The following is a 24,614-nucleotide window of genomic DNA, read 5'->3' on the forward strand; positions in this document are numbered from 1 at the left end:
TCTCTCTATTCTGTTATATCCCCCTTTTTTACTTGAGCATCAGGAAATATTCTCTATCCTAATGTATGAATTGGGTATGGATGGATAAGAATAAGAAATTTCTTGAAGCCCAAGTGTAGGAGCTGCACTAGGGGAGTATTATCAATCATGTAGGGAAGGTGCATGTGAATTTCTTGAAGCCCAAGTGCATGTGCCTCACACTTCAAGGTAATATTGTCTTTCCATCTAATTCTTATTAGCTTTACTTGGATTTATCGATCAGTCAGGAAAATTTGGCAATCACCGCTTCTTTGGCTTCTCTCTTCTGGCTCTCCTTGTTCTTATCCATACCAGGCAGACAACTCTTTGAGATGCAGGTTCTTTGTATCAAAAATCAATCTAGCAATAGTTTAAAAGCTCCACCCTCTGGAAATTGCAGTTTCCCAGTTCCACCTTCTTGCTCCTATCAGTTACTGATCTTATCTTCGCACTTTCCCCAATTTTTCTCTTTCGATCATTGTTTCTTGTGAGTTTTCTTCTTCTTATCTTCTGTTTCTCTATTTCTTCTTCTTATCTTCTGTTTCTCTATTTAATCTTTGATGGCATGCTACAATTTTACTGCACAGAAAGTTTAATGTGTCCATCGCCTTTGTTCTTTAGGTGTTCGAGGCAATTCCTGAATGAATTAGGCTTTTTTCAAAATTTCTACTATTGTTTTACGTTTAATTACACGTAACAAGAGCTTCACTTTCTTGTTCCTTTCGTGCACCCCATGTCACTAAGCTAAAGAAATTATAACGTTTTTGGATGACAAACAACTAAATGAACGTTGATGGAAAAGAATAAATTGTGAACAATTTCTGATGGTAGGTGTGCTAAATGGAAGAGGACAATACTACCTTACATTTGAATCATGTGGTTAATAGTGAATGATTTTTTTGTCTTAATAAAAGAAAAGTGAAGCTCCTATAGCATTTGGGGCAGGTCAACAGCAAATCAATTCCCCAAACTGAAACTTCTATTTCGTCGAATGAATAGAAGGAAGATTATGATGAGTTCAATATGTGTCCATCGCCTTTGTTCTTTAGGTGTTCGAGGCAATTCTTGAATGGATTGGACTTTTTTTAGATTTCTATTATTTTTTGGGGTTTAGCAAAAGGGCTCTCAAAAGTGTACGAATTGAACTAAATCATCGTGTCTTTTTCTCAAAAAGAAGAGAAATTTCAATATTAAGTTTGGGATAAGTTCTTTAATTGCTTGTTTTCCACACTTGGTCTTCGTGGGTGAGACTTTGAAACTTAAAGTAACATATGTATGTAAAGTTACCATCTCATTTTCGATGAAATTGTAATATAGATAGAGCTATCTATTTTTGGTTCACATTGATAAGTTATTTTACTTACGTAGAAGATAATGTTCAGAACGATGAGAAAAAGATGCTATTTTAGCAGTAGAAGCTACTAAATACCAATTTGAGTGTGGTAGCGTCTTGATTTCTTGATATAGGACATACAAAATGAAAAACTAATTTCTCATGAAACATTATTCTCCCTTTCCTATATATTACATGCATATACTTATTTTATGTACTGAGATCCTTTCTTACTTTCAGTTTTCTTGGCAATTTTTACGAATAAAGAGTGCGTAAACATTGTAAATTCTGTACGAGCTTCTTATAAGACCAATAGAAGGATCGATTATGTAACGACCTGACCGGTCGTTTTGAGAGTAATAATTTCGATCCCCTATTTACTGTTTTTCCCGTATCTTTTTCTGCTTATGCGACTTGCCGGGAGGTTTTGTTGTGATTTCGGAGTGAATTAGGATACTTAGTTCCTAAAACGGAAGCTTAAGTCTTAGGATTTTAACCGTAGTTGGAACTGTGTGAATACGACTCCGCAATAGAGTTATGTCGGTTTCGTTAGCTCCGTTGGATGATTTTGGACTTAGGAGCGTGTTCGGACCGTGAATTTGAGGTCTGTAAATGATTTAGGCTTGAAATGGCGAAAGTCGAATTTATGGAGATTTTGACCGGAAGCGGACTTTTTGATATTGGGGTCGGATTCCGATTCTGAAAGTTGGAGTATGTCTGTAATGTTGAATATGACTTGTGTGCAAAATTTGAGGTCAATCGGACGTGGTTTGAAAGGTTTCGGCATCGGTTGTAGATGTTTGAAGTTGCAAAGTTCATTAAGTTCAATTGGAGGGTGATTCGTATTTTTAGCATTGTTTGATATGATTTGAGGATTCGACTAAGTTCGTATGGTGTTATAAGACTGGTTGGTATGTTTGGTTGATGTCCCGCGAGCCTCGGGTGAGTTTCCGATGTTTAACGGATAAAAAATTTGGACTTGTGTAATTGCTGAAGCTTTCAAGCTTCTGGTGTAACCGCACCTGCGGTGGGGTGGCCGCGGGTGCGGACACGCACATGCGAGAGGCCAAGCGCAGAAGCGAGATTGAGGAGATGGCCAGGGGTCGCATGTGCGAGGGAATTTCCGCATCTGCTAGCCCGCAGATGCGCGTGAAGTTCCGCAGATGCGGAGAGTGAGCTGGAAGGGGAGACCGCAGAAACGGACCATTGTCCGCAGGTGCGACCACCTGATCGCAATAGCGCTCCCAGTCACCTTAATGTGTCCATCGCCTTTGTTCTTTAGGTGTTCGAGGCAATTCCTGAATGAATTAGGCTTTTTTCAAAATTTCTACTATTGTTTTACGTTTAATTACACGTAACAAGAGCTTCACTTTCTTGTTCCTTTCGTGCACCCCATGTCACTAAGCTAAAGAAATTATAACGTTTTTGGATGACAAACAACTAAATGAACGTTGATGGAAAAGAATAAATTGTGAACAATTTCTGATGGTAGGTGTGCTAAATGGAAGAGGACAATACTACCTTACATTTGAATCATGTGGTTAATAGTGAATGATTTTTTTGTCTTAATAAAAGAAAAGTGAAGCTCCTATAGCATTTGGGGCAGGTCAACAGCAAATCAATTCCCCAAACTGAAACTTCTATTTCGTCGAATGAATAGAAGGAAGATTATGATGAGTTCAATATGTGTCTATCGCCTTTGTTCTTTAGGTGTTCGAGGCAATTCTTGAATGAATTGGACTTTTTTTAGATTTTTATTATTTTTTAGAGTTTAGCAAAAGGGCTCTCAAAAGTGTACGAATTGAACTAAATCATCCATGCCTTGTGTCTTTTTCTCAAAAAGAAGAGAAATTTCAATATTAAGTTTGCGATAAGCTCTTTAATTGCTTCTTTTCCACACTTGGTCTTCGTGGGTGAGACTTTGAAACTTAAAGTAACATATGTATGTAAAGTTACCATCTCATTTTTAATGAAATTGTGATATAGATATAGCTATTTATTTTTGGTTCACATTGATAAGCTATTTTACTTACGTAGAAGATAATGTTCAGAACGATGAGAAAAAGACAGTAGAAGCTACTAAATACCAATTTGAGTCTGGTAGCGTCTTGATTTCTTGATATAGGACATACAAAATGAAAAACTAATTTCTCATGAAACATTATTCTCCCTTTCCTATATATTACATGCATATACTTATTTTATGTACTGAGATCCTTTCTTGCTTTCAGTTTTCTTGGCAATTTTTACGAATAAGGAGTGCGTAAACATTGTAAATTCTGTACGAGCTTCTTATAAGACCAACAGAAGGATCGATTATGTAACGACCCGATCGGTCGTTTTGAGAGTAATAACCCCGATCCCCTATTTACTATTTTTCCCGTATCTTTTTCTGCTTATGTGACTTGTCGGGAGGTTTTGTTGTGGTTTCGAAGTGAATTGGGACACTTAGTTCCTAAAACGGAAGCTTAAGTCTTAGGATTTTAACCGTAGTTGGAACTGTGTGAAGACGACTCCGGAATAGAGTTATGTCGGTTCCGTTAGCTCCGTTGGGTGATTTTGGATTTAGGAGTGTGTCCGGACTGTGGATTTGAGGTCTGTAACTGATTTAGGCTTGAAATGGCGAAAGTCAAATTTTTGGAGATTTTGACCGGAAGCGGACTTTTTGATATCGGGGTCAGATTCCGATTCCGGAAGTTGGAGTAGGCCCGTAATGTTGAAAATGACCCGTGTGCAAAATTTGAGGTCAATTGGTCGTGGTTTGAAAGGTTTAGGCATCAGTTGTAGAAGTTTGAAGTTTCAAAGTTCATTAAGTTGAATTGGAGGGTGATTCGTGTTTTTAATGTTGTTTGATGTGATTTGAGGACTCGACTAAGTTCGTATGGTGTTATAGGACTAGTTGGTATGTTTGGTTGAGGTTTCGGGAGCCTCGGGTTAGTTTCGGATGCTTAACGGATAGAAAATTTGGACTTGTATAATTGGTGAAGCTTTCAAGCTTCTAGTGTAATCGCACCTGCGGTGGGGTGGCCGCAGGTGCGGACACGCAGGTGCGAGGGAATTTCCGCATCTGCGAGCCCGCATATGCGCTTGAAGTTCTGCAGATGCAGAGAGTGAGTTGGAAGGGAGACCGCAGAAGCGGGCCACTGTCCGCAGGTGCTACCACCTAATCACAGAAGCGGTCCTAGTCACCTTAATCCATTTCCGCACCTGCGATGGAAATTCTGCAGGTGTGGCGTCGCAGGTGCGACTGGTGGTCCGCAGGTGCGAGATCGCTGGGCAGAAAAGAGGAAAATTTGAGGGTTTGATCTCATTTTCATTTTTGGGACTTTGAGGGCTCGGATTTGGGCGATAATTCGGGAGATTTTCAGAGGAAGCTTTTGGGTAACGATTCTTAACCCATTTATGGTTATATTCCACTAATCTATCATTAATTAAGAAATTTGGTTGAAATATTTGGGGAAAATGGGAGAAGTTCTTCAAATAAAATTTTGAGTTTTGATTCGGATTTTGATGTCGGATTTGGATAATTTTGGTACGACTGAACTCGTGAGTGCATGAGTGTTCATATTTTGTGACTTTTACCCAATTCCGAGACGTGGGCCCGAGTCTACTTTTTAGGGCGATTTTCTAAATTCTTACTTTAGCTTTGATTTCATTAATTAGATTAATTTTTTATAGTTGTATTTATGGTATGTAATTGATTTTGGCTAGATTTGGGCCATTCGGAGTCGGATATTCGTGGAAAAGGCATTGTTATCGATTGATTAAGCTTGGTTCGAGGTAAGTGGCTTGCCTAACCTTGTGTGGAGGAAATCCCCTTAAGATTTGGTACTGTCGTGATATGTGAGCGCCGTGTACGTGAGGTGACGAGTACGTACACATGCTATTTGTTGTAAAACCTGATTTTTCCTGAGTAACAACCTGTTTTTCATTTTAATTGAGCTATACCATTTTACTGAGTAGTAACCTGTTCTCATCTTAATTAAGTTATACCAACATGTGTAGTTATCCTGTCTAATCTAATATCGCATGTCTCGTACTTTAACTGCTTATTGAACTTTGTGCAGCATGCCTAGATATTTTTTTCCTGTTTTTACTTCATCTTTATCAGTCTTAACTGTTGTATCGATCAACTTGAGCTGTGTGTTTATTTTGAGACTACGAGGCGGTTTCTCGGGAGTTCTCCCTGTACATTTACTTTTGAGACTATGAGGCGGTTCCTCGGGAGTTCTCCCTGCACATTTACTTTTGAGACTACGAGTCGGTTCCTCGGGAGTTCTCCCTGTACATTTACTTTTGAGACTACGAGGCGGTACCTCGGGATATCTCCTCGCATATTTACTTTTGGGACTACGAGACGGTATTTCGGGAGATCCCCTGTTGAGTATTTACTTTTGGGACTATGAGACGGTATCTCGGGAGCCCCCTGTTGCTATGACATTTTTTGTGTGTTGTTATTTCTGTGTGAATTCTTTCTGTTAAATTTTCCGTTTTACTTCATTTTTATTATATCATCTGTCTTATTATTATATCCCAGTAGGTTCCGGACCTGACCTCGTCACTATTTTATCGAGGTTAGGCTTGGCACTTATTGGGTACCGTTGTGGTGTACTCATGCTACTCTTCTGTACATATTTTGTGCGCAGATCCAGGTACTTCTTATCAGCCCCGCTATTAGCTTAGAGTGCTTGTTGCTGTACGGAGACTTCAAGGTACATTTGCCGCGTCCGCAAACTTCGGAGTCCCCCTCTATTCTCTCATATGTCATTTACCTTCTGTACTTCTTTTATTAGACTCTAGTGTATAGAGATACTAGTTTTCTTCTGTAGCTTGTGACTTATGATGTTCCGGGTTTTGGGAATACTGTGTATTACTAGAGTGTTGGTTATTTTAATTGTCGAGCGACATTGTTACCAGTTATTTAATTGTCTGTTGCAGTTAGTTGTTAGGTTTTACTTCCATTTTTGTTATTTTCGTATTGTGTTAGGCTTACCTAGTTGTAGATATTAAGTGCCATCACAGCGTCTTACGGAGAGAGAATTAGGTCATGACAGATTACATATTATGTAATGACACATTTTAATTTGCCTACGTACCCAACTCTAAATGAAAAAAGCTAGCAAGACTCCAAGAGAATATCCTGATTTGAGAACTATATATTCATTGGAAGTAAGTAGTGTGCTGTTGTCCTTACTCTTCATGTTCTTATCTTTACACTTTGGTGAATTTTTCTGTTTGGATCGTTGCTTTCTTGTGAGCTTTTTTCTCATCTTCTATTTCTCTGTTGCATCTTTTATGGCATGCTAACGCTTTGTGCACATAAAGTTTAATATGTCAGTCGCTTTTGTTCTTTATGTGCTTAAGAAAATTCTTCATTGAATCAGTCTTCTCATTGGCGATAAGTTTGATTTTGGATAAGCGATGGGCGGTGACACATTTTTAGGCTATTTCATATGGTCTTTTTCAATATTTCATGAAAATTTTGGGTTGAAAATATTTTCAGATAAAAAGACGTTAAACTTGTATAGCTGATGGATTCCAAAGAACCAAACAATTGCTTTTACGCAGAAAAAAGAAAGTCTGCAATGCAACTCAAACGTCGTGATACGCAAAGCCAAATATTTGCTCATAGAAGGGAAGCGATGTTGCTATCGTGGCCTATGAGAAGACAAGATTCTACTAAGCACAACCTTCTTCAATGCCCGATTTTTGCTGTCCCAAAGCAATCAACATCATCTTGGGACAAAGCAGGATTTCTAAAATAAACTGATCTTACCATTCGAGAACCTCCTTTACTTCCAGAAAAAGGTTATATTGTTGTACTCATATTTACACACCATATATTATTAATTCAACGATGCTTATGTATTTTGCTTGGAAACTTAGTATGACACATTATTTATCTTATTTGTGCCTATAAAATAAAATACTCAAACACTATGTGCTCTAATGCACTCTATTTTGCACCTTTAGAGGATTCACTGTACGCTTGTAAAGGTTTTCGCTATTCTGTTTACCAGCTGCCAACCATCAATCTTGCACGCCTGCATCACAAGATAATTTAGAAAAAGGAAAGGGTATATTGGATCCCCCTATCATTTGTGAAACAGATAACCATACGAGAACCTCTTTCGCTTCCTTAAAAAGGTTATATATTGTTGTACTCATATTTATACACTATATATTATTAGTATAACAATGCTTATTTATTTTGCTTGGAGATTGAGTATCGTAGCTTATTTATCTGATATGTATCTATAAACTAAAAAACATAAATACTACGTGCTTTTTTACACTCTATTGTGCATCTACTGAGGGTTCATTGTAAGCTTTTAAACATCTTGGCTATTCTGTTTACCAGTTGCTAGCTATCAAGCCTGTTTGACTACATCATTTGGTAATTTAGACAAAGTAAAGGGTATATTGGATCCCCCTATCATTCGTGAAACAGGTAAACCTACATTTAGATTATACTCTTTTCAGAATGACATATTGTTTATACATTACTGTAAATTGTGATTATTTGTATATTAGGGTCCACATCGGGTATATCTAACCTGTGTCATGTTATCTTGAACACCGTTCCAATCAAAGGTTTGCACAAACTTTATGTTACAATAACGTCCACCATACGTATGCCTTGGTGCTCCTTTTTTCCTAATGAAAATTCTTACATATTCAGCTCATAGGCGGGCCAGAAAGGTGTGTCTGGTCACTAAAGAGGAACAAAGTGAGTATGTTGCTCTAAAAAGGGTCCCAAACTGTCAATACTGTCATGCAAAGAAGTTTGAATATGAACCTCCAAGATTTTGCTGTAATAGAGGTTCAATAAGGTTGACATCTCATAAAATTCCAACTCAATTATCGGAGTTATACTTTGGAAATACTGAAGAATCTGAAAATTTTCGAACTTATATTAGAACGTACAATAACATATTTGTATTTACATCACTTGGTGTCAAGTATGATAAAGAGTTAGCGAGAAGAAATTGTGGTATCTAGGAATTTACAGCTGTACTTCTACGATCATGATAATGAACTAGCCAATAGGATGGCTTGTTCGACAAGAATTAATGAATCAATAGTGAAAACGTTGATGGACATATTGAAGGTAAATCCATACACTATTTTCCTAAAATCTCTCTTAAATGTTCCCCAACTATCTGATTTATAAATTGCTCTTAAATGTCACTCAACCTTAGATCAACGAACATATAACTTACCCAGTGCATCATAGATTGCAACATTATGGCTTGAAGAAAATCCTAGAGACACATCTGCACCACATATTCGAATTTAAACCCACAGTATTAGAACTCGATTAGTACATTATTATTATGGATGTTATGATCCGTTGTAGTATCCGTTATTATTTCCCTTCGGCAAAAATGGATGGCATTGTGGAATCAAAAAAATTATTCAGACAAATAATATGACGAAACGTAAAGCTTACTGTGAACATGAAAAGTTGCCTAGTATATCAAATATGCGTTCAGTTGATGGATTTCTTGATATGGAAGATGAATCACTACAAAAAGGAAAACGAAAAAAAGATACAGTGTCTTGTCGAGAGTATTATTGTTACAAATTTCAACTAAGAGATAATGAAACAAATGAAGTGCTACATTGTGGGAGAATATTCCAACAATTTATAGTAGATGCATATATAAAGCTTGAAACGCAAAGATTAGACTTCTTCTCATTTAATCCAGATTTATATAGAGTTAAAGTCTTGCAAGGACTCCTTGATATTTTAAGATGTGGTGAAAGGGAAGCCTCTAAAATTGTAAAGAAAACATTCCTCCCTGTTACATTTATAGGGGGCCAGGGGACATGCGCCGACGATACATGGATGCTATCACATTGGTACAATATTTTGGAAAACCTGATTTCATTATAACAATGACATGCAATCCTTCTTGGCCAAAAATAAAAGAATATTTATCACTGGCTGATGAGGTACAGAACATACCTGATTTAGTTTGTAGAGTTTTCAGAGCAAAGGTAGAAGAATTAAAGACGTATATATTAAAAAGACAGATCTTTGGAAGAGTTGTAGGATTCATGTATACTATAGAATTCCAAAAACGTGGTCTTCCACATGCTCATTTTCTTATTATACTTGCTGATAAACACAAATTATTGACTCCTGAATTTTAATGATAAATTTGTCTATGCAGAATTGCCTGATTCTAAAAAAGATCGCGATCTATATTCACTTGTTATTAAACATATGATTCATGGTCCTTGTGAAAAGTTAAATCCTACAAATATTTGCATGAAAAATAATAACTGCAAATTCAAGTATCCAAAAGATTTTGCTGAACAAACATTGAAAGGTGTAACGACCCGGACAGTCGTTTCGGGAGTTATAGCCCAATTTTCCCTATTTCTGTTTTCTTTATGCTCTTAAGCTATATTATGATATACCATATTAGTTGGTTCGGGCCCGGAGTGGTTTCGGAGCGGAATAAGACACTTAGTCTCTTATTTAGAACCTTAAGTTGGAAAAGTCAATCGGATATTGACTTATGTGTAAACGATATCATATTTGAATTCTGATGGTTCTATTAGCACCGTTAGGTGATTTTGGACATAGGAGTGCGTCCGGAATGTGATTTGGAGGTCCGTGGTAGAATTAGGCTTGAATTGGCGAAATTGAAAATTTGGCGATTCCTGGTCGACACTGGAAAATTTGATATTGGGGTCGGAATGGAATTATGAAAGTTGGAATGGGTTCGTAGCGTCATTTGTGACGTGTGTGCAAAATTTGAGGTCATTCGGACGTGGTTTTGCTGGTTTCGGCATCGGTTGCCGAATTTGGAAATTTAGAAGTTCTTAGGCTTGAATCCGAGGGTAATTTGGTGATTTGATGTTATTTTGAGTGATTCGAAGGTTCGACTAAGTTTGTATGTTGATATATGAATTGTTGGTATTTTTGGTTGAGGTCTCGAGGTCCTCGGGGTGATTCCAGGTGGTTAACGTATTTGTCGAAGTTGGAAAATGCAGCTGAAGCTGCTGCTACTGCTATTTCCGCACCTGCGGAAGGAGGAGTCGCATGTGTGAGGTCGCTGGTGCGCAAGGGGAGTCCGCAGATGCGGAAAAGAGGGCGCTGGGAAAGCTTCCCAGAAGCGGAAGGAAATGCAAAGGTGCGCTACCGCAGGCGCGAGAATTTGAAGCGCAGATACTGAAAATGGGAGGCCAAGGCTGGAGCGCAGGCGCGAAGGATTTGGACGCACCTGTGAGACCTGGGCGCAAGTGTGGAGGCTGAGAGTTTAAGTGATTTTCGTAGGTGCGAGGAATTTTTACCGCAGGTGCGGTCCCGCAGGCGCGTGGAATAGGCCGCAGGTGCAAAAATCTGGGCAGAATGTACAGATAGCACTTCGCGAATTTTGGTTCATTTCCACCATTTTCAAGTCGGTTTTTGGAGATTTTGGAGTGATTTTCGAAAGGTGATTCAAGGTCTATCAGTGAGGTAAGTTGCTTGAGCCCTAATACTTTTATACATGGTGAGTTTTCGTTGTTTAATCATTGTAATTAGTGAAAATGAGGGGTTAGGATTTGGAATTTTATAAGAGTGTAATTCAAAGATTTGAAGGACCAAACGATGTCGGATTTTGATGAATTTGGTATGGTTAGACTCGTGAGTGAATGAGATTTCTAGTTTTGTAAATTTTGTCGGATTTCGAGACATGGGCCGGGGCCGGGTTTGAGCCCATTTCGGGTTTTGGTCTAATTTGATAGTTTTTCTTGTGGAATTCATTCCATTAGCGTATATTGATGGTATTGTACTGATTGTAAATAGATTTGGAGCATTTGGAGGCCGAGTCCAGGGACAAGAGCATTGCAGGGTAGAGATTTGACCGGTTTGAGGTAAGTAACGATTGTAAATCTAGTCCTGAGGGTACGAAATCCCGGATTTTGTATCATTCTACTATTTTTAATGACGCACATGCTAGGTGACGGGCGTGTGGGCGTGCACTATTGGGGATTGTGACTTGGTTCGTCCCGTAGCAATTGTAAAGTTGCATACTTTGTTGAAACTATATGATACTTATATGTTTTAGAAAGAGTTTCTGTAAATTGGGTTGAATGCCATATTTGGGCTTTGTGCCAGTTTTGTTTGGACCCTTAGGGGCCTTTTCTTACTATCCTCTCACTGTTTTTGATTGAAAATAAATACTCAGTCATGGTTATACTTGTTTACTGCATAACTCAGTTTTATTACTCGATTTTGATGCATATAAATATTGTTTTGGGCTGAGCACCCTGTTTTTACTGAAATGCCCGAGTGGCTTGAGAGGTTTATGACTGAGTGAGGCCGAGGGCCTGATTTGTGAGGATATTTATGGGATCGGGCTGCACGCCGAAACATGTTACATATTTATGGGATCGGACTGCACGCCACAACATGTTTGATATAGGCCGAGTGCCTAAGTGATTATGCCATGATTTGACTTGATATAGCGCTTGGGCTGAAGGAGCCCTTCTGGAGTCTGTACATACCCCCAGTGAGCGCAGGTACCTATTGAGGCCGAGTGCCGAGTGCTGAGTGATTGGGAGGCATGAGTGCTTGTGAAGTATGCCCGAGTGGCAAGAGTGATTGTGAGGTATGCCTGAGTAGCTGTGAGTTTTGCCCGAGGGGCTGTTTATGATTTTATCATTTTTGCTCACATTTGCATTGAGCCTTTGTTTGAAAAACTGTTGAAAAATATCTTTAAATGGTTTTTACTGGAACCGGGTTTAAACGAAATGATTTGATTCAAACACTGATTTTTAAAGCATGCTGTACTTTACTGAATTTTTGTGATATGAACTTGATATGCTTTATTGCTTGTCACTACTGCTCAGTCTTTATTTATTGTTGTTACTTACTGAGTTGGCGTACTCGCGTTACTCCTTGCACATTATGTGTAGATGCAGGTGTAGCTGGACATAGTAGCGGTTGTTGATTATTCTGATTGCAGATTTTCTCGGGGATAGCAAGGCAGCTGCCTGGCGATCTGAGCCCCTGCCCTTCTCCCTCTTATCTTCCATTAGTTATATTTAGCTATTTCTCAGGCAGAGTTAGCCTTAATATTGTTAGACAGATTGTAGTAGATGCTCAAGACTAGTGATACTCCGATGTTGGGCTTCTCTTTTCCGCATTTTTGTTTTCATTTGAACTCATTTACAAAGGCTTTTAAGCTAAATAGCCTTGGAATTATCCTTGAAATAAAAAAATATCGGTTTGTTTTGAAATGAGTCGGCTTGCCTAGTTCCACGATAGGCGCCATCACGACAGGTTAGGTTTTGGGTCGTGACAGATTGGTATCAGAGCCTAGGTTACATAGGTCTCACGAGTCATGAGCGGGTTTAGTAGAGTCTTGCAGATCGGTACGGAGACGTCTGTACTTATCTTCGAGAGGCTGCATAACCCTTAAGAATTTTTGTTTTCACCTTCTTGTATTCTATCGTGCGAAATTGATTCAGCTTGGAACATAACTCCTTCAATTCCTTCCACGCATTCGTATGTGCACATGAGCGCTAAGTATCAGTTGTGCATCGCCGACTTGTGATTCTATGAACGAGGTTCGAGATGTGTATTATGTGTTTTAGTGATGGGTTAGTCTGGAGGACTTGAGGCCAAGTTTAAATCGTAGTTTTGGCTCGGTAGCTTCAGTTGTAACCTGTACATTTGGACTCATATGTCCGGTAATGCCTCTACGAGTGGAATTCGTGGCTCGATGAGTGGTTGAATGGCTTTGTGATGAGTATGATGTAACTGCGGGATGTGTTAAGACAATTTGAATATGACGAGAAGTGTTTCCTTGAAATGTAAAGGAATGCCATTGGGCGCTTGATTTTTGTTTTGATGTGACGTACAGTCTCGAGTGTGAATGTTTTGAAGGATTTTTCACGTTGTTAAATTTTGGGGAAAATTAAATTCTCATGTCTTGTCAATGAGTTTGGACTCAAGAAGAGTAAGTGATTGTGTAGTAATTGTGGTTGCGAATGGGTATTTTTGATGTTGATGGCTCTAGAAAGATGATCTTCGAAGAGACTTAGAGTTGGTAACATTTTATTGGTTTAGGTGCGACAGAGATACATTTCGATTTGATGCAGCAGTTGGGTAGCAAAGTATAAGGGAAGACATGACGGGAAGTGTTTCGCGGTGGTTGAAGTACTAGCAGGTCAAGTAGGAGAAGTAGAGGTTGAGAAGTTTCTTAAAGGAGATGATTTAACCGAAGTAAGAGTGGCAGATTAGCATATGAATTCACAAGTAGGGTATTCGTGTGCCTTGAGAAACTGTAGAATGGTTTGGAATCGTGTTAGTATGTGAATCGGCCTGCACACTCTATTTGGAGTGATGGTTAGTGTACAAAGGAAAATTGAATATGGCAAAAAGGAGTGTGTTTGAAATAAATAGAGGCGTGAAGATCTGATTATCGTGTCAGGTGCAATATGACTTGAGTTCGGAAGGAATTATTGACGTACAGTTGATGTCAATAGGGAAAGTGCAGACTTATACAAATGGTGGGCGAGCATGAACTCAGGAGAATTTACGGATTTAGTCATCATTGCACTCAGTGCAGTGTCATTGGAAGATGTCGGTAAGGAATTCCACATGTGGGTTATCTCCTGTGTGCAACTAGCGGTGGCGTGATGCTGATGAATATTTTACGAGGAATATTACTTGCTACCCGGTAGGAGGTCGCGTGTGTGATTTTGGTTGGAGATTCAGAATGTTCATGAAAGGCTTAATAAAAGACTTCGAGAAGTCTTGCAGGTTAACGGTGCGAGACCTTGGTAATTGAGAAGGAAAAATCCTTACGGGTTCTAATTTTATATAATTGCAGCTTAAGGCTAAGTGGGGGAGTCTGCTATCGACGAGTTGATTGCACGGTTATGGGTCGTATTAGTTTCGGTTCGGGGTATACCGGTGAATCAGTTATGACTTGCAGAGGTCGAGATCGAGGATGACTCGGGTAAAGGAATTTCTGGACACAAGTTGTATTATACTTTATGGTTATAGGAGGACTATAAAATAATTGAGTGGTTATTCACAGAGAATGTAGTGTACATGGAGCGGGAATTTGCTCGGTTGCATAGGAGTGTGGGTTACTCTTTATTCCCTTGGGTGTTGGTGTGCTAATGGGGCACAGGTCGTTTCGGTCCGTTTGGTCGGTTAATTAAAGATTTGAGTAGAGTGGATGACTCTCGAGAATGGTTCCAATGGATTCAAGATTTATAAATATGGCTAGAAAACTGGGAGTAGCATTGAACGGTGTTGAGACTTGTGACATCTTATATCATTGTGAATTATGCATTTCAGTACCAAGAAGGTAAAGGAAACAGTTTTAGGTTCACATAAAGTCTCTTCGGAGTAAGCATTTTTGGTTGTGGAACCTTTGGGATACATAAAAAGGGAATTCGGCGGCTTATAAGCCTTAGGGCGGTGTGATTCTATGCTAGAGTTCGTGGGGTAAGTTTTAGTTAAGGATAGTAGTGTTCTAACAAGGAAAAAGTAGCAATTTGAAGGCAATTTAGAAAGAACTTGGAGAAATAGGACATCTTGGTAGTAGGTTGGGTTAGCACAGTAATGGGTATGATCGGTTTTTTGGGTACTTATGATGTGGCTAGTATCTACAAGTGTTTTGTGGCAATGCTCTCGAATTTGGCAACCTGTGTGGATTGGTGGAATTAGAGGAATTCAATTAAGATAGCTTGGTTATGTGCAAATGGATTTCAAAGTGTTCATGATGGGTTCTACCATGGTTTGAACCAGATATTTTCTACCGATGTACAGAACGTGTTGTGTGTTATGATTTCCTCCTGGAAAGAAGCAAGAAAGAGGTTTTTGACTAATAAGGTATGTAATTTGCTAGTAACTCAGAGTTGATAATGAAATTCTTATGCTTGTCACATGATGGTATAATAGATGTGGTGTGTTGTACGGGAATAGGATTTACATGTACAAGGTCACAGTTCAGTTTTGAAGGGAAAGACATAAATTATTAGGCAGCATGAACGGTTTCCGATGACTAGGTAAATGATATTACTATCTGGTATAGCTTGATGAGAGTGTACATTTCAGAAGGGGCAGTGTGTTTTGATTTATAGGTACTTCACTGGTATTGCGGCACTCTCCTGGTTGATCGACTGTTGATAATCAAATTTTTGCTAGGTGGCACGGAAGAATATTTTTTAAGTATTTCTCGTGGGATGATTGTGTATGAGAGATGTGTTAGGCATTCGGGCGGTGGAGGTAAAATCAAATATGGTGATTCATGTGTTCTATGGAATTGGAGATTGGGAGTTCTCATGAGCAGATTGTTTCATGGTTGTGGATTGTGAAGTTGTGGCCGGAGCTAGCCAGATGATAGAAGGTGTTATGATTCCGTCATTGTGGACTTTCGGAGGTTGTTTATCTATTGGTGGATGACCATAGTTGATTTGGGGCCCATTGGTAGGCCCAATTAGGATGTGTATTCTACACCTAGTCGGATTGATTGGCTCCATACTGCTATTGTTGAAGGATGTGCCATTCGGTTGATGTGAAGCTTATTCGTGTTCTGAAATGATATGTAAGTTACTCTTCTATGCTACGAGGAGTTGTGATTCGTTGGTTATATGCACATATGGTGCGGTTCTATTGTGGCCTTATAGCGGAATTTGAGCGAGAATAGTATTGGATATTGCTTGGTTGATGACATATTGGTTATGTTCTTTCGAATTTTATGTGGCATGGTGTCGTTTGCTTCTCTGTGGTTATGGTAATGCACTTTGGGTACTTGATGTCGAATTGCGCATGGTTATTGATTTTAGCAGGGTGGCTTGAGGTGTTTCATATGAACCAGTATTTGGATAGGGTCGCGTATTGCAGCAGAGTTATGTGGAAATAAGATCCCTTGTATAATATTCGTGTGTTATGGTTCTGTGGTGTGTGATGGGTTCTTAGCATTGCATCGGGGTGGTACTCGTCGATCTTGCGGAACGGTTCTCCTGTTTGGGTCATTGTTACGATTGGGTACATTTGGAATGTTGCTATCTGGTGCATGGATTGCACGGGTTATGGCTTTAGATTGTATTGATGTGTCATGTCACTAGAGTGGTCGTGTTGGATGAGACGAGGTCATTGGGCCTAGAATAGATGCTATCAGATTTGATTGTTGTATAATTGGGAGGATAATATCGGAAGTCGGCTTTGAAATTGGCTATAATTCTTATAGAAGGAACGTGAGCTCCATGACATGTTGGTCTAATGAATGGTTATGAATTCGGTATGTTTCTTTCATCATCGACAGTGTACGAAGGTTTTAGAATGAGGTTTTGTCTGATATGATGTTTATTATCAGCACTGGGTTTATTTGAGTCGATACTGTGATTTGAAATCATTACTTCGAGCATTCGAGCTATACGGTATTTGAATTTGAGTATTTGAGTTATGGTTACGACTTTTGGTACAGCATGTTCAGATTTATACGGTATGTAGATGCGAACTTCTGATCTTATAAGAAATTTCGGATGTCGAAAATTTGATTCGAAGGCTTGTGGGCTAGGTTGAATTGAGGAATTGTAGTTATGCTATGCTATCGGACCTATATGGGATAGGGTGATGTGGGATTACCCCCGGGTGTGTGCATGGGAAAGTTACATAGCCATTTCTTGGCTTTTGGAACATCTCTCGGCACGTTCGAGGACGAACGTATGTTTAAGTGGGGGAGGATGTAACGATCCGGCCAGTCGTTTCGAGAGTTATAGCCCAATTTCCACCATTTCTGTTTTCTTTATGCTCTTAAGCTATATTATGATATACCGTGTTAGTTGGTTCGGGCCCGGAGTGGTTTCGGAGTGGAATGAGACACTTAGTCTCTTATTTAGAACCTTAAGTTGAAAAAGTCAATTGGATATTGACTTATGTGTAAACGATATCAGATTTGAATTATGATGGTTCTGTTAGCACCGTTAGGTGATTTTGGACTTAGGAGTGCGTCCGGAATGTGATTTAGAGGTCCGTGGTAGAATTAGGCTTGAATTGGCGAAATTGAAAATTTGGCGATTCCTGGTCGGCAGTGGAAAATTTGATATTGGGGTCGGAATGGAATTCCGAAAGTTGGAATGGGTTCGTAGCATCATTTGTGACGTGTGTGCAAAATTTGAGGTCATTCGAACGTGGTTTTGGCATCGGTTGCCGAATTTGAAAATTTAGAAGTTCTTAGGCTTGAATCCGAGGGTAATTTGGTAATTTGATGTTATTTTGAGTGATTCGAAGGTTCGACTAAGTTTGTATATTGATATATGACTTTTTGGTATTTTTGGTTGAGGTCCCGAGGGCCTCGGGGTGATTCCAGGTGGTTAACGGATTTGTCGAAGTTGGAAAATACAGCTGAAGCTGCTGCTACTGCTATTTCCGCACCTGCGGAAGGAGTCATCGCAGATGTGAGGTCGCTGGTGCGCAAGGGGAGTCCGCAGATGCGGAAAAGAGGGCACTGGCAAGCTTCCCAGAAGCGGAAGGAAATGCGCAGGTGCGCTACCGCAGGCGCGAGAATTTGAAGCGCAGATACTGAAAATGGGAGGCCAAGGCTGGAGCGCATGCGCGAAGGATTTGGACGCACCTGCGAAACCTGGGCGCAGGTGTGGAGGCTGAGAGTTTAAGTGATTTTCGCAGGTGCGAGAAATTTTTACCGCAGGTGCGGTCCCGCAGGCGCGTGGAATAGGCCGCAGGTTCGAAAATCTGGGCAGAATGTATAGATAGTACTTCGTGAATTTTGGTTCAATTCCACCATTTTCAAGTCGGTTTTTGGAGATTTTGGAGTGATTTTCGAAAGGTGATTCAACGTCTATCAATGAGGTAAATTGCTTGAGCCCTAATATTTTTATACATGGTGAGTTTTCGTTGTTTAATCATTGTAATTAGTGAAAATGAGGGGTTAGGGCTTGGAATTTTATAAGAGTTTAATTCAAGGATTTGAAGGACCAAACGATGTCGGATTTTGATGAATTTGGTATGGTTAGACTCATGAGTGAATGAGATTTCTAGTTTTGTAAATTTTGTCGGATTTCGAGACATGGGCCCGGGGGCCGAGTTTGAGCCAATTTCGGGTTTTGGTCTAATTTGAAAGTTTGTCTTGTGGAATTCATTTCATTAGCGTATATTGATGGTATTGTACTGATTGTAAATAGATTTGGAGCATTTGGAGGCCGAGTCGAGAGACAAGAGCATTGCGGGGTAGAGATTTTACCGGTTTCAGGTAAGTAATGATTGTAAATCTAGTCCTGAAGGGTACGAAATCCCGAATTTTGTATCATTCTACTATTTTTAATGTCGCACATGCTAGGTGACGGGCGTGCACTGTTGGGGATTATGACTTGGTCCGTCCCGTAGCAACTGTAAAGTTGCATACTTTGTTGAAACTATATGATACTTATATGTTTTAGAATGAGTTTTTGTAAATTGGGCTGAATGCGATGTTTGGGCCTTGTGCCAGTGTTGTTTGGACCCTTAGGGGCCTTTTCTTACTATCCTCTCACTGTTTTCGATTGAAAATAAATACTCAGTCATGGTTATACTTGTTTACTGCATAACTCAGTTTTATTACTCGATTTTGATGCATATAAATATTATTTTGGGCTGAGCACCCTGTTTTTACTGAAATGCCCGAGTGGCTTGAGAGGTTTATGACTGAGTGAGGCCGAGGGCCTGATTTGTGAGGATATTTATGGGATCGGGCTGCACGCCGAAACATGTTATATATTTATGGGATTGGACTGCACGCCACAGCATGTTTGATATAGGCCGAGGGCCTGAGTGATTACGCCATGATTTGACTTGATATAGCGCTTGGGCTGAAGGAGCCCCTCCGGAGTCTGTACACACCCCTAGTAAGCGCAGGTACCTATTGAGTGAGAGTACCGAGTGCTGCGTGATTGGGAGGCATGAGTACTTGTGAGGTATGCCCGAGTGGCAAGAGTGATTGTGAGGTATGCCTGAGTGGCTATGAGTATTGCCCGAGGGGCTGTTTATGATTTCATCATTTTTGCTCACATTTGCATTGAGCCTTTGTTTGAAAAACTGTTGAAAAATATCTTTAAATGGTTTTTACTGGAACCGGGTTTAAACGAGATGATTTGATTCAAACACTGATTTTTAAAGCATGTTGTACTTTATTGAATTTTTGTGATATGAACTTGATATGCTTTATTGCTCATCACTACTGCTCAGTCTTTATTTATTGTTGTTACTTACTGAGTTGGCGTACTCACATTACTCCTTACACCTTATGTGCAGATCAAGGTGTAGCTGGACACAGTAGCAGTTGTTGATTATTCTGGTTGCAGATTTTCTCGGGGATAGCAAGGCAGCTGCCTGGCGATCGCAGCCCCTGCCCTTCTCCCTCTTATCTTCCATTAGTTGTATTTAGCTATTTTCCAGGCTGAGTTAGCCTTAATATTATTAGAAAGATTGTAGTAGATGCTCATGACTAGTGACACCCCGATGTCGGACATCTCTTTTCCGCATTTTTATTTTGATTTGAACACCTTTACAAAGGTTTTTAAGCTAAAAAGCCTTGGAATTATCCTTGAAATAAAAAAATATCGGTTTGTTTTGAAATGAGTCGGCTTGCCTAGTTCCACGATAGGCGCCATCACGACAGGTTAGATTTTGGGTCGTGACAAAAGGGAAGAATGCATATCCAATATAGAAAAGGAGAAGAACCGGAGAAGCTGTAGAAATAAGAGGTGAGTTTCTAGATAATTCTTGGGTTTGTTCTATATAATCCATTTTTGCTATGCAAGTAAAATTATCATATGAATGTTGAAGTTTGTTCTGATATCAAAGCAGCAAAATGTATTTACAAATATATTTGCAAAAGACACGATAAAATTATATTTCATATACATGATAGTGATACAAATACAAACATAAATGAAATAAAAGAATATCAATCTGCTAGATGGGTTTCACCTCCAGAAGCTGTGTGGCGATTATTTTATTTCCCGATAAGTGAAATGACTCCAAGTGTTTGTCACTTTCAGTTACATTTGGAAGGACAACAATTTGTCTCTTTTAAAAGTATTGAGAAGGTTGATAGAATATTAAGTAATCGAATGATTCGAAAAATAATGTTAACTGAATTTTTTGTTATGAACAGAACAGATAAAGATGCTATGCAACTATTATTATTATATAAAGAATTTTCTGAATACTTTGTATGGTCACCTAAGGAAAAATTGTGGGCACGTCGAAAATAACGTACTATAATTGGACGTGTTGTAACATATCATCAAACAGAAGGAGAAATATATTATCTTAGATTATTATTGATGAACGTTAGAGGACCAAAATCATATCAGGACTTATGTAAAGTTGACGGCAAATATTGTAGCACATTTAGAGAGGCTGCAAAAAAAAGAGAGGATTGTTACACTGTGATAACAACTAGGTTGAATGTATATCTGAAGCTAAAAATTATCAAATGCCATATAGTTTAAGATGTTTGTTTGCAATATTATTGGTGTACTGTAATCCTGCTAATCCAACAGAACTTTGTAAACAATTTGAAGATTCAATGTCCGAAGATTTTAAGATTCTACCTAACATGAATGCTAAAGATATTCGTTTTATGGCTTTAAATCATATCAACGATATTTTGCATTTGATGGGACGTGATATTAATGAATATAATCTGATTCCTGAGAAATTTAAACCTTCAGTTGCTGTCAGAGAAACCAATGACTGTCAATTTGAAAAAAAAATCATTGTTAGAGAAGAAGATTTGCTTCTAGAGAGAAAATTAAATACCGAACAACGAAAAGCGTATAACACGATTCTTAATAGAATATTTTCTAACAAATCAAGAGCATTTTTTATTGATGGACCGGGAGGAACTGGAAAATCTTTTCTATATTGTACTTTATTAGCCGATGTACGATCAAAAAGTTTTGTCGCTTTAGCAACAACAAGTTCAGGTGTTGCGGCTTAGATCCTCCCAGGAGGACGAACTGCTCACTCTCGTTTTAAATTTCCTATTGATGTCGATAAACAATATTCTTGCCACATTAGTAAGCAAAGCGCACTTGCAACTTTAATACATGATGCAAAACTGATTGTCCGGGATGAAGTATGTATGGCAAAAAAGAAAATGATAGAAACTTTTGATATTCTCATGAAGGATCTAATTGATAAAAATGCTCTATTTGGAGGAAAATTGATCGTTTTCGGTGGTGATTTTAGACAAACTCTCCTGGTTGTTAGGAATGGAAAAAAAGAAGATTTTATTCAAGAAAGCTTATGATATTATGAAATTTGGAATCAACACAGATCCTACGTTTTGTGAATATTTGATGAGAATAGGAAATGGACAAGAAAAAACAAATAGACATGACAAAATTGAAATCCCTGATTGTTTTGTTATCCCTTTCATTTTTGAAAATCAATCATTAGATCTGTTGTTTAGAGTTACTTATCCAAATCTACATACATGTTTTTCTCATGCATCTTCTATGACTTCTCGTGTAATTCTGACAACCAAAAATGACTTTGTTGATGAAATAAATGATTTTCTCATAGCTCAATTTCCTGGTGATCCTAAAACATATGTTGTATTTGATGAGAATATGAAGATTTTTTGCATACTTTACATCTCGTTGGTTTACCTCCCCATAATTAACCTTGAAAAAGAATTGTCCTGTTATGTTGTTACGAAATTTAAATCCCTGTGAATGTTATGTAATGGTACACGACTTATATCTTGTGAAAACATGTTATAAGTGCTAAAATTGCCACTGGGGACTCTAAGAATACGCATGTATTTACTTCCAAAATACCATTATTATCATCAACAGATGAAAAATTGCCTATTCCTTTTAAAAGAACACAATTTCCTTTGAGATTATGTTTTGGTATGACAATAAATAAATCTCAAAGTCAAACGTTGGACTTCGTGGGAGTTTATTTACGCGAACCTATTTTTTCACATGGTCAACCATGTGAAAAAGTTCCAATTGTGTAAAACTATTAATTCGACCACCTACAACAGATAGTGATGATGATCATTCTAACTTACAATATAGTATATGATGAAATCATTCAAAAAACTTTTCCATAAATACTTCCACAGGATGGCCCCAACTTCTGTTGTTGTAATATGCTCACATAATTTATGGCATGTTGGCTTGAGGTTTTGCGTAGTCCTAGGAATTACTCTAATGTTGTTACAGAGGGATTTTAACCATTACCTGTATGCTTATTGTTCATTTAACGATTCTTGTTGAAACAAACTTTTTGCACCTCTACTATGCAATAACCAAGTGTTAACTTCTATGCTTGCAAATCCTTGCTAAACTTTTACTGTTCTAACAAAATGAAAAAGTTTTTTGATGTGCAATAAATAGATCAATGTTGTATCTATTCGATTTTACTGTTTCTATGGTATGTATAGTATGTTCCATCTCTGTCTCATTTTGTCCATCTATCTTGATTTCTTTTTCTTGCTTCAATATTATTTGATAATCCAGATACATTTTCTTGCACCAATAGTATTAGGTTCTTTCATGCCAATATTTTAGAATATTATAAGTACTGCATGATGAAAAAAATAAAGCTTACTAACAGAAAATAAAAAAACAGTGTTATAGCTGATGTATTCATATCATTTGGATACTTGCTTGGTGAAGTACTTAAAAAAACTTGTTGGTTGTTTTAAAATTTCTTTTTCTATCAGATTGATTCTCGCTTAACTATTGTAGAATACTCTACATACTGATTCTTTTGTGAAGAACCAGAAAGAATTGGAGTTATACTATAACACAGTCAATCCCAAGTCCGGACAAAGGAGGAGGATTTACTGTCTCTTAAAAGTAAGATCACTGACTATATGTATATGCATCAAAATTCTTACCAACTTTAGCTTTACTCTGACTAACTTCTACTTTCTTTTGTCTGCTTTATTAGTTAGGAATTGCATTTGCATTTGAACCCAGTTGGCTCCAAAGTTGTAGGGATTTGAACAATCAGAACATAGATAATTTCATTGGTTGTGGATTAGTATCCTTCTTAACGTATTTGGACCAACTAAAGGTCTGTACATACACAATGAGTAGTCATATTCTCAACAACATTTATTATGTTGATTTTGCGAAGCTTTTTTGGTGTCTTTCTGTTGATGGTTCAATTTTTACTCTCTGTTGTCGAGTCATGTTCATGTAATTGTCTTATTCTATTTTCCTCAGAGATTGTTGATTCACAGATTTTGTGATTTTGCGGATTCTTGCCTCAGAAAGTATCTGCCAGGATAAAAAAAGGTAGTAAAAACAAGAGAAGAACATTGATACGACCAATGTATTTGATGAAATTCTCCAGTGAAAGGAAAATACTTCTAGCAAGTATGTTAACCTCTTCAATGTTAAACCTCAATATTTCTTCTGTCATGCTTCTCTCAACATTATACTTCATATAAAAAAACATATATCTTGGATCAGAAAATGATGCACTCCTAAGCTATACAAAATGCTTTTTGAATTGTACTTTATATTTAGGCCTAATTCATTGGGGAATTAACACCTGTACTGCACCTTTATTTTATCAAAACATGTGTAGATTTGTTATTTAAGATATTAAGTCTTTACTGTTGTCCAGTTCATCTATTTCTCTCTCCTTCACTGCCCTCTGTCATTTTCTTCTTGCTTTGCGACTTCAAGAGATCAAAGGTGTCATCTTTCACTGGTGAGTTTTTCAATTTTTCTAGGTGATCACGCCCAACTATGCCTTATAAAAAAACTAAGCGGTCGTTGTAAATATGATCCGGTTTACAAGTCCGGAGTCGACTCCCACAAAGAACTAAGGCTTAGCTACAGTTGTTTAATATCGCTAAAAAATACAAGTCCAAATAATTTCCTAATTATAAAGAGTATAATGTTTATTTTTTATCTAATTAACTAATAAATACTAGAAAGCAGTAAAACTATCAACTAACATAGATAAAATTATAGACAAGACTAAGGAGGTCTAGAGTTATGATTTCCCCAATTGTCGGAATCCTTTCCGCTACGTTTCCTATAAATTTGTCTAAGTCTTCTCTATCGACCATGAGCACTCTAACTGTCGTAACTCTCTCCCGAGTAATTATCACAATTTACTAGGCATATTCTCCTGAATTACGCTAGCTAGCATTAAGTACAGCTCACTCAGATCGCACCAAGGTTTCGTTATCCCTAATTCCACCTTTAAACCTCCGTATTGATCCCTCATATACGTTTAGGAGTGATGTTGTTCAACAAC

At 38.2% G+C, this 24,614-nt stretch overlaps 1 long non-coding RNA gene across 2 annotated transcripts; it reads left to right on the forward strand.

Annotated features, from left to right (window-relative positions):
• The first annotated feature begins 74 nt into the window (after positions 1-74).
• On the forward strand, positions 75-23,498 carry LOC117281454 (uncharacterized). Of its 2 annotated transcripts, XR_011415265.1 has the most exons (8): positions 75-207; positions 5,063-5,131; positions 5,998-6,063; positions 6,855-7,802; positions 9,532-9,690; positions 20,015-20,074; positions 23,120-23,194; positions 23,293-23,498. It is a non-coding gene; the product is annotated as an uncharacterized lncRNA (long non-coding RNA). The 2 variants fall into 2 exon arrangements; XR_011415264.1 differs by having other exon boundaries at positions 6,855-9,690.
• Positions 23,499-24,614: the final 1,116 nt, after the last annotated feature.

Source organism: Nicotiana tomentosiformis, chromosome 4 (assembly GCF_000390325.3).
Source record: "Nicotiana tomentosiformis chromosome 4, ASM39032v3, whole genome shotgun sequence".
NCBI classification, from domain to species: Eukaryota; Viridiplantae; Streptophyta; class Magnoliopsida; order Solanales; family Solanaceae; genus Nicotiana; species Nicotiana tomentosiformis.